Source organism: Haemorhous mexicanus, chromosome 18, assembly GCF_027477595.1.
Source record: "Haemorhous mexicanus isolate bHaeMex1 chromosome 18, bHaeMex1.pri, whole genome shotgun sequence".
Taxonomy (NCBI): domain Eukaryota; kingdom Metazoa; phylum Chordata; class Aves; order Passeriformes; family Fringillidae; genus Haemorhous; species Haemorhous mexicanus.
Window position 1 is genome coordinate 2,049,004 of NC_082358.1, and position 10,405 is coordinate 2,059,408.

Below are 10,405 nucleotides of genomic sequence, written 5' to 3' on the forward strand. Positions count from 1 at the left end.
CTCTTCCATGTTGACCAAACCTCCCTGTTTGGAGCCTGGTTAGTTAGAAGGAAATTGTTCCTCTCCCCTAATGTCTTCATGGCAAGACTTTGTTATGTTTGAATTCACATTCCCATCCCAAAAAGAAGGGAGGGCCTGTAGGCAGGAACTCACTGTTCCTTCAGGGACAAAGCAGAGTAGGCACATGCTGGGCTGGGACTGCAGGAGGAACAAACAGCCAAGTTGTTCAGACAAACCTCATCAGACAGAGCAGTTTTCCCCTGAGCTGGTGCAAGTCCTAAGAGCTGATAAAATGTGATATCAGTTAGTAATGAGTTGCTTGCTTCCCTTCTAGCCTGATTCTGTCTCTGGAGGAGAAGAATGTGTGCCTCAGATCGCTGGAAGAGCAGAACCTGGCACTGAACAATCAGGTGTCTCAGTGTCAATCTGCCCTTCAGCTGGCCGAACAGCTCTCTTCCAACCGTGCTGGACAACTGCGGGAGCTCAACACGCAGGTAAGCTGTGCAGTGGCATCCTCTTCTCCAGGGACACACAACAGCACCTTTGGCTTGGAGGCTCCAACCTCTTTCCCCTCCCAGCAGCATCCACAGCTGCCGTGTTCTGCCCGGGGCTCCTGCTGCATCCTGAGGCCGAGGCTGGATCTGGTGTCTGCTGCAGAAGTTTTCCCCCATCCTCTCCCGGGTCCCAGCAGGAAGTCTGGGAAGAGAAGCAGCAGCAGACTCCTCTGGGGCTTCTCTGTCCCTCTGTTAGCAGTGCTGTCCCAGACAGAGTGTGGGCCTGTGCCGGGCACTGAGCAATGTGGGGACACAGAGGTGGCTGTGGCAGGCTGGGCAGGGCACTTCCAGCACAGCCAGTTGAGCCGCTGTTCAGAGCTGCCGCCCAAGGATGCCCAGTGCCTCCCTTACTTGTTTTCTCTGCATTTGTCTCCATTGGAATCCTTGCTTCTGTGCCTTCTGGTTTTGACAAGTTTTTCCCTGAACTAATTTCGTCTTTGTTGCTCTCCCTGTGGCCAACTCTGCTGCCTCAGGAGCAGCCCTGTCCCTGAGGCTGTGTGCATCCATCTTCCAGATCCTGGCCCTGCAGGACGCAGTGCTGCAGATGGAGGCTTCCCAGGCAACTCGACAGAAGAAGCTGCTGAAGGAGCTGGAAGAATCTCGAGCAGGAGAACGCTCTTTGAGGGACTCTGTGCACGTCCTGGAGGCTGAGGTGTCTGAGCTGCGTGTGAAGCTCCAGAGCTCTGAGGACAAAGCTCTTGCCTTGGCCACACAGTGTAAGGCTGTGGAGCTGGAGCTGAGGAAAACAGAGGCTCAGAGAAACAACCTCAGAGCCTGCAACCTGGAGCTGCAGAAGGAGTTGGAGGAATGTGAGCAAGGTACAGCTTCTCCTCAGCCACTCACTGCCCCATGCTGTCTCACCAGCTGAGGAGCTGTAGCTGGATGCCTCAGCTCCATTCCCCCAAAATCCAGGCCCTGCCAGAGCCTCCAGGCTACTGGCCTCACTGGAGCAGGCCTGCACAGGCATCCCCTCTCCTTCATCTCTCTTGCCTTGCCCACTCTGCACAAGGCCAAGAGCAAACACACTTTCCTATCCCTCTGAACTTTGCCCCTTTCATTCCTGCCTTTTTCTGTACCGAGAAGTTACTTTCATTTCCATCAGTTTTGGAGCCTTTGTGGGCTTGGGGCCTGGCAAACACAGGCAAGCAGAGAAGACAGTGCTGTTGTCTCTGCAGGATGCACATCAGTTTGGCTTTGCTTTGCTTTTCCCCTTCCCTTTTCCCCTCTCCTTTCCCCTTCTCTGCTGCAGAGTGGTTTAAAGCAGAAGCCAGGCACATCTCTCGCCAAATTGCCCTGGAGAAAGAGGCCACTGAAAGGCAGGAAGAGTCTGTGACTCTTCGTCAGGAGGTGGAATCTCTGAAGAGGAAATTGGAGGACCTGGAGAAGGAAAGGAAGGATGTGCTGGTGAGATTGGCAGATGCCACAAAGGGCCATTTCCTAGCTACGTTTGGACCTTGTGTTCACAGTTCTAAGGGGCGCCTTTTTCCAGTTTAACTTTTGTAATTCCATTCTTCTGAATAAGGAGGAGAAGATGCTGTAGTCATGGTGAAGCCACTTAATGCTGAGGCTGCTGATTTTCCTCCATGCTGGGCTTCTGTGCCCTAGAACCTTTAGTTCTCAATGTCCTCACTGTCCCTATTGACATTGCATGGTTTGGGGAATTCTTGGTCTCCAAACCCATGTTCAGATTTCTTGATATCTGGATGGGGAGGGGAGAGTCCCAAGTTTGCTGTTAATAGAAAGGTGTTTGGCCTTGGCCATGTGAGAGCAGCCAGTTGGGAGAGAGGAGAGGAAAGCCAAGTGCTGATCCCCACCAGGACGTGTGCCTGCAAGGGGAGAACTCGTCCTGAGTGGCAGCAGAGAATGGCAGACTGACCTGGCCATTGCTGCTCCCAGAGAGGGCAGTGGGGCTCTCAGGGATGGAGCCATGGAAACTCTACACCGGAGAGAGTGGAAAACCACTCCTGTCAGCCCAGCCCCAGGGAAAGAAAGGCTGGGGGTGTTTGCTCTTCCCTTCCTCCCTGATGGAGAGCACATCCTCGTGGCACTGCCTGAATCCTGCTTTGCGTGCACTTGAAATCCTGGCTGCTGTTCTGGCAGCTCCTCCCCAAAGGAGCACTGGAGTGGAGCTGCAGGAGGTCGGGGAACAGCAGAAAGGAAGCTGGGAGGGGCTGAGTGAGCTGGGAAAGATGCAGCATCAAGGGGGATCCCAGCTAAGGTCTGCAGCATCCCGAGGGGCAGAGAGAGAGGGGCAGCCTGTGCCTGCCCCTGCTGCAGGAGTCCAGATCTGGTATGAAAAGCAAACCAAGAGAGGGAATGAGTGACCCTTTTTCTCCCTGTTTTGGTAGCATGGACAGGAATTTTACCAGCAGCAGATGAGAGATCTGGAAAAGAAAAATGAAATGCGTGCACTCAACGTTCAAATTCATCAGGAAAGAATGCAACAATTGGACAGTGAAAAGGAAACCATGCAGGAAGAGTTGAAACATGGGGCTGCTGCTTTGAAGGAAGGAAGAGGGAACACTCCGAGTGCTGCACTGACCAAGTTTAAAATTGCCAAAGGGGCTCTGCAGAAACGCTTGGCCTTCCTGAAGGGAAAGACTCGTATCCAAGCAGACACTGGCATTGACTTGCAGTCTCCTGCAGCGTCCCTGAATTATTCCAGAGATGTTTTCCATGAAGAGGTTGGTCTCTATCTCTGTCAGTCCTGTTGGGTAAAGCAGCCTGGGCTGCAGCAGGCAGCCTTGTCTGTCTGCCTGGCTCCAGTCAGAGGTCATTGACTGCCTTATTGTTTCCTGGCACGCCTGGAACGACTGATCCAGCTCTGGAGCTTGCTGTTCAAATCCACTCCAGGCCAAAAGCTGGGCATGGGAGCTGCTTCTCCTGCGCCCAGAAAAGGGGAGGCAGCACCTGGGGGTTTGGATTGGCTGTGGGAAGGAATGGAGCAGGTGAGCAGAGTGATGGACTAAACCCAGCTGAGTTTTGTTCCGGGAGGGCTGAACAGCAGCTGCACTGCTGGTGCTTCTAGGATGCTTCCCGAGATGGAGATTTCTGAAGGACAGCTTCTGTGGTGTTTGAAATATGGGAATCATCTCCTCTCTGCATACCCAGCAGGCTGTTGGAGCACAAGAGGAGCAGCAGTTACATGGCTCGAGGACCAGCCTGGAATCTAAAAAACCGCTTGCATCAGAAGAGAAGGAAAAGAGAGAGTGCCCTGAATTATCCACTGTGCCCAGGAGAAGTGGCGAGCAGGTAAATTGGGCTTTCACTGCCTCTGCAGAGCCTCAGGTTCCTCTGGAATTTGGCACCTCAGCCCAGACAGTGCTTTGGAGACCTCTGCTTGTTCCTTCGCCTCTCCCTGTCCCTGCTGTGGACACACCCCGTTGTTTGTTCTCTCTCTTGTGGCAGCCCCTGGCTTTCACAAGGGCACCTTCACTCCCCTGCCCCATCCCTGGTGCCATGTCCCTGCACACACACACTGGCCTCTCTTGCACAGCCCCCCGCGAGAGCTTTGTGCCCCCAGTGTTGTCTGGTGCAGTTCAGGATCTCAGAGTAGGGATCTCCTTGCCTTGCTGTCCAGAGGTCCTTTTGCTCCATGTTTGCTGACAGCTTTCTGTGACCTTCTCTCCCATCCAATGTGCAGGTGGAACCTGAAAGGAGAAGAACCCGAACTTTTAGGCGAGTGTTCCTCCCAGACTACTTTATCTTGCCTGTCCAGGAGTCTGCCCATCAAAATCAGTCAGCTTTTGAAATAGAAGAGTCCTCCAGTAGCTCAGGGGAGTGGTAGCCCTCCTGCTGATGCACAGCCTGTGGAAGGGGTGAGTGGCCCTAATGTGTGCTTTGGAAAGCAGAGCTGGGTTTTTCAATGCTGTTGGAAGTCTCTCTAATAGACCTGGTGGTGGCTGAGGAATGGACGTGGGAAGGGTTTGCCAGCCTTGAGCTGGACTTGTTGATCATCTGAGCTCTGTTCTGTCTGGGAGCCTGTTCCTTTCCCCTTGCCCAAGGGCAGAGTGTTGGTGAGGGCTGGAGTTGGAGGCTGTGTCTGCCCCGAGAGCCGGAACCGTGGGGCTGCAGGTGCTCCTGCCAGCGTGGGCTTGTCTGAGCTGGGCCTTGTGCCTCTTTCAGGTGTCCCTGCTGCAGTCACAGCTGGCCCAAGACCAACAGGACCACCTGGAGAGCTGTGCAGGGAGCAGGCAGGAGATAAAAGGTGCAGAAGGGACCTCCTTGCTTCCTGAACGTCTCAGAGAGGAGCCAGGCTGCAGCTGGATGCAGTTTTAGACTAGCCAATAGTTTATGTTTAAAGGATAGTATAGGTGTAGATAGATAGTATAGAACCTTTATACAACTCTGTTCCATAGGATGTAGGATATATCTATAGAAAAATAAAGAGTTTCTTATGATCACCATTAAACTAATGGATCTATATCAGGGTGATTTACTACCCACGGCAGAGACCTATAACTTCCAGTACAGTGCATTATATCTGAAGCAACATTGAAGCAATTCTAGTCAAGGCAGCAAAAACCAATTCCTAAAGATTGATGCTACTCACCCAAACCAATGACCATGGGCAAACATTTCTCTCAGCCTCAAGGCATGACCTTGAGGAGCATCCTCACTCCAGGGAGGAATCTGCAGAAGGGAGACACGTGCCATGAACCACTTTGGTGAGGGCAGGAGAAACCTGCCGTGTGTGGAGCTTTTTCATTTGTCCTTAGAGAACTGCAGCCTGTTTTTTCTCAGAGTCACAGAATCTCAGGCTGGGGGAGGCTGGGTCACCTTGCCCAGCTCCTGCTCCCCAGCCGAGCCACCCAGAGCCGGCTGCCCAGGATGTGTCCAGGTGGCTTTTGACTCTCTCCAGGGATGGAGACTCCCCTACCTCCCCGGGCACCTGCACCAGTGCTCAGCCACCCTCCCAGTGCAGAAGTGTCTCCTGAGCTCAGAGGGCCCCTCCTGTGTGTCACTTTGTGTCCACAGCCCCCAGGGCTGTCCCTGGCCTTGTCCCCTCTGCAGCCTCCCCTCCACGTTTTTATCCCCATGGATGAGATGCCCTGAGCCTGCTCTGCTCCAGGCTGGGCAGTCCCAGCTCTCTCAGCCTCTCCTCATGGCAGAGACACTCCAGTCCCTCCATCACCTTTCATGGCCCTGTGCTGGACTCTGTCCAGTCTGTGCCTGTGTCCCATACTGGGCAGCCCAGCTCTGGGCCCAGCACCCCAGGGCTGGCCTCACTGGTGTGGAGCAGAGGGAAAGGATCCCCTCCCTCGGCCAGCTGTGACACAGCTCCCAGTGCAGCCCAGGACGCTGTTCTGCATTGCTGCAGGAGCACATTGCTGGCCCGTGGGCATCCTGGGGTCCAGCAGAACCCTGCCAAATTTCAGTTTTCCAACTGGGTGGCCCCCAGCAGCTACTGGTGCCTGTGGTTGTTCCTTCCCAAGGACAAGACTCAGCTCTTGTCATTGAACTGTCACCCTTGTTGAACTGTCCCTCTGGATGGCAGCACTTCTCTCTGGCAGATCAGCCACTCCTCCTGGTTTGTGGGAGGGCACGCCCTGGCCCCATCACCCAATTAACTAACAAAGGTGTCAGAAAGGACTGGACTCAGCATTGTCCTTCCAACGGCCACCGCCAGACTTTGTGCCACTGATCCCCAGGGTTCCAAGAAGGCAGAGTCTGTGCAAGACATCCTTGCTTGTATGTACTTATTCAGAAAGAATTGGCAGGATTTACAACAGGGATTTCTGCTCTGTATATTATGTGGGACAAAATGGAATGATCCATGCTCCCTCTCACTGGTGGTGGGTAAAGGAAAAGTGATCCTGTTGTTGGTGGCAGTGGATGTCACCTGCACAGAATCTGTGCCACACTGGTGTGACATACTGTGGGAAGGAGCACTCTGAGGGAGGTAAAAGCTGGGCTGTAGAGATCATTCAAAGACTATTCTTCAAACCATCGAAGCCCCTGTTTTGTGAAGACCAGGAACAATTCCTAGGCAAGGGCTGAAGCTTCATGTATCTGAGTTCCTTTACCTCCTAGGTCAGTTTCTCCATTAATGACAGCAGATTGTCCTGGTTTAAAAGACAGGTGTCTTCCAAGAAAGCTGGGAATCTTCCTGGAATGGAGAGTTAGCCCCCCTCTCTCCAAATCATTACAACTCGAAATTACAGGGCTTTCAGGCAAAGATAAGGGAAAAGAAATATCAGTTCTTTACTAGAATATATATAAAAATAGGCGAACAAGAGAGAAAAGCCACCAGCACCCCCAAGCAATGCCAGACTCTTCCCAGCCGCTGAGCAGTTCTGCCTTTGCTGTAGTTATGACCACAACCGGCAGAGGGCGCTGTGAGCTGCCGGCGAGGCAGAGCGGCTGCAGTGACTCTGCCCTGGCTCCGGGGGGCGCTGTTGGCCCAGGGGCTCCAGGGGCCCCCGGCTGCGAGCCCTGAGCCACCCCAGGGGTAACGGCGGCCTCGGGGACAGAGGGAAGCTGGGGCTCTGCTTTCCCCAGGTTCTCACCTGTCTGTGGCAGTATCCTGGCCATGGCAGCTCTGCTGTGGTTCCAGTCAAGCAGCACCTGGGGCTCCCTCTCTCCAGAGAGAGAGAGAATAGGTGGGGTGGTCCCGTTTCCCCTCAAGCACCCACACAGATGGTGAGGATCTTCCTGGCAATGGTGAGTGTGGAAAAGTCCCCATCAACCAGCAGTTGCTGCAAGCAATGGGCTCACCTATGGCTGGCAAGGAGAATTCTGAAGCAGTGCCAGGTCCAGCACCAGAAACTGCCCAAACTGCCCTGCTCCTAGCATGGCCAGCTGGTTCTTCCCTCAGCAAGCCAGTGCCCAACCCCATCCTCCCTCCTTTGAAGCTTCCAGTGGAATGGGAGAGTCATTGGCCAGTCCTTTTGCATCTCAATTGTCCCACAGACAATTCATTCCCCACAGGCATCAACTGCCCTCTCCTCTAGACATCTCCCTTCCAGGTAACAAATGAGAGAAAATTCACCAAAAAAACCACCCCAAACACACAACATTTTCCACCCTGAATTTTTCCCATACCAACATGTTACATCAAACTTTGACTTTTAAACTATAAACATCCATATATTATCCTAATTATATACATGCACACATAGATGCCGATATGGATACAAGCACAGTGTTTTGGGCAATTCACCCCAAAAACATGGTCCCCTGGAGATATCCATTGTGTTTATCCATCTTTCTGCATCACCCATCAAGTGCAACCTGGTCCCTGAGCAAAGACAACCCCACAGGTGGGTTTGTCTTTGAGCAGAATTAATCCAAACAGTCTTTCCTAGCACACCTCCCATGTGCACCACCAGAACCTTGCCTCCACCTGCTGTGCACAGGGGCTCGGATTGGGCATGGCCACCTTGCTTGGTGGAATCTCTGCTATTAACTAACCATGTAGCCTTCGCTAAAGGCATCTCCCACTGCTTGAGGGTCCCATCCCCCCATTGCCTTCAAAGTGTTTTTGAAGAGTTCATTGCCCTGCTGAACTTTCCTGGCTGCTGGTGCATGGTAGGGAATGTGATGTACCCACTCAATGCCAGCTTCCCTAGCCCAGGTGTTGATAAGGCTGTCCTTGAGATAAGTCCCTTTGGTGGACTCAATTCTCTCACAGGTACCATGCCTCCAAAGGACCTGCTTTTCAAGGCCCAGCATGGTGTTGTGGGCAGTGCCATGAGGCACAGGCTGGGTGTCCAACCATCCCGGGGTGGCTTCTACCATTGGGAGAACGTAGCACTTGCCTTGGCAGGTTGGAGGCAGTGTGATGTAGTCAATCTGCCAGGCCTCGCCATGCTTCTGTTTGAACCATGGCCCCCCATACCACAGGGGCTTCACCTGCTTAGCTTGCTTGATTGCAGCTCACATCTCACAATCATGGATAACCTGGGAGATGCTGTCCATGGTTACATCCACCCCTGGGTCTCGTGCCCACCTACAGGTGGCATCTCTGCCCTGATGGCCTGAGGCATCATGGGCCCATTGAGCTGTGAACAGCTGTCCCTTGTGTTGCCAAATACAAACCTATCTGTAACACCTCAGTTTTTGCAGCCTGATCCACTTGTTCATTTTTTCTGTGCTCCTCATTAGCCCAACTCTTAGGCATGTGGGCACCCACACAACAGAGTTTCACAGGTAGCTTCTCCACCTGAGTGCTAATGTCTTGCCATTCATCTGCAGCCCAGATTCCTTTTCCCCTGTGCTGCCAACTGGCCTTTTCCCACCTTTCCAGCCAGGAAAGGCCTCCACAGAGCATTGTCTGGCATCCATGAGTCAGTGTAGAGAGGGAGTTCTGGCCACTTCTCTCCCTCACCAATGTTCAGGGCCAACTGGACGGCTTTGAGTTCAGCAAGTTGGCTCGATCCACCCTCTCCTTCAGTAGCTTCTGCAACCTGTCCCGTGGGGCTCCATTCAGCTGCTTTGCACTTTCAGTTCGTCCTTACAATGCAACAGGAACTGTCAGTGAAAAGAGCGTCGCGTGTTCCTCCTTGTGGCAGTTGGTTGTAAGGTGGAGCTTAGTCAGCATATGACACCTGTTCCTGCCCCTCTTCTTCCAGTAGATCAAAGTTCTCGCCTGCAGGCCAATTCATAATTATCGCCAAGTTCCCAGAGCAGTTTGTGTTTCCAATACTGGCATGTTGTGCGATGAGGGCAATCCATTTCACCAGCACCGTGCCTTGCTGTACCTGGACAGCCCACAGGAGTCCCTGCGACTGGCGGCCATGAGGTTCATCTGTGAGCCACAAGCCTGGGCTTCCCCTGCCCCACCCTGCCCCACCTGGCCAAACCTTGCCCTGCCCTGCCCTGCCCCACCCAACCCCACGCCACTGCGCCTAGCTCCACCCAGTGATGGCCTGCCACACCCAAACCCGTTCTTCCCTTGTCTACCCCACCTTGTCCCACCCCATCCCAGCCCTGCACACCCACACTTTACCCAGCCTCTCCCTGCCACACACAACCGCGCCCAACCACAACCTGCACTGCACAGCTCTGCCCACAGTGCCCTGCCACGCTGAATTGGGCCCCGCCCTGACAAACCCCACCCCACCCCCTCCCAGGCGTGCGCTACCATGCCCCACTCCGCCTCACACTTCTCAGCCCTGCCCAGACAAACCCTGTCCCACCCTGCCCTGCCCCGTTCAGCTCCGTCCTGCACTGCCCAAACCTGTCTCACCCAGCCCCACCCCACTACACCCTACCATGCACAACCCTATCACACCCTGCCATGCCACACCCTACTCCACCCAACCCAGTTTCTCCTCACCGTACTGCAGCTAAGCCCCAGCCCTGGCTGCTGCCCCGGCAGTGCCAGACTGCTCCAGCACAATGTGGAGCCCCGCCTGCCCTCGGAGCTGCTGCCGCCCTCTCGCAGCCGTGACCTTGGCCGGCAGCATGCAGCAAGGGCCCGGCCCGTGCCCTGCCTGGGCCAGGAGGGTGTGTGGCCCCAGGGCTGGCAGCGCTGCTGGCAGGGAGCTGTGCCGCTGCCGCCGTGACAGGCTCTGTGTTCCCAGGGATGGCCGGGCGGCACCTCAGGGCTCACAAGCGAGAGCTCCGGCACATCCGTCAGGGTGAGTGAAGGCAGAGGGCTGCCAGCCCCGGCTGGGCTGCCGGGGGGAGCTGCAACCCCTGCCCCACTGCCGAGGGCTCTGCTCCCTGTGCGGAGCAGGGCTGGCGCGGCCGGAGCACACGCACCGATTTCAGACCCACGTTGGGCAATAGTGTCCGGTAGCTTCGGGCTGATCCCCTTGCTCCCTGCTCCCTCCTGGCCATGGCCAGAGCCGGTTGGCATGGCCCTGGCACGGGGGTCTCCTCGGGTCCCCACCGATCCGGGATCT

The 10,405-nt window shown here is 54.8% G+C and overlaps 1 long non-coding RNA gene across 1 annotated transcript; it reads right to left on the minus strand.

The window, feature by feature from the left end:
* Positions 1-3,883: 3,883 nt before the first annotated feature.
* Positions 3,884-9,323, minus strand: LOC132335853 (uncharacterized). Its single transcript, XR_009488749.1, has 3 exons — positions 7,064-9,323; positions 5,107-5,186; positions 3,884-4,204 (listed from the first exon to the last, which is right to left on the minus strand). It is a non-coding gene; the product is annotated as an uncharacterized LOC132335853 (long non-coding RNA).
* Positions 9,324-10,405: the final 1,082 nt, after the last annotated feature.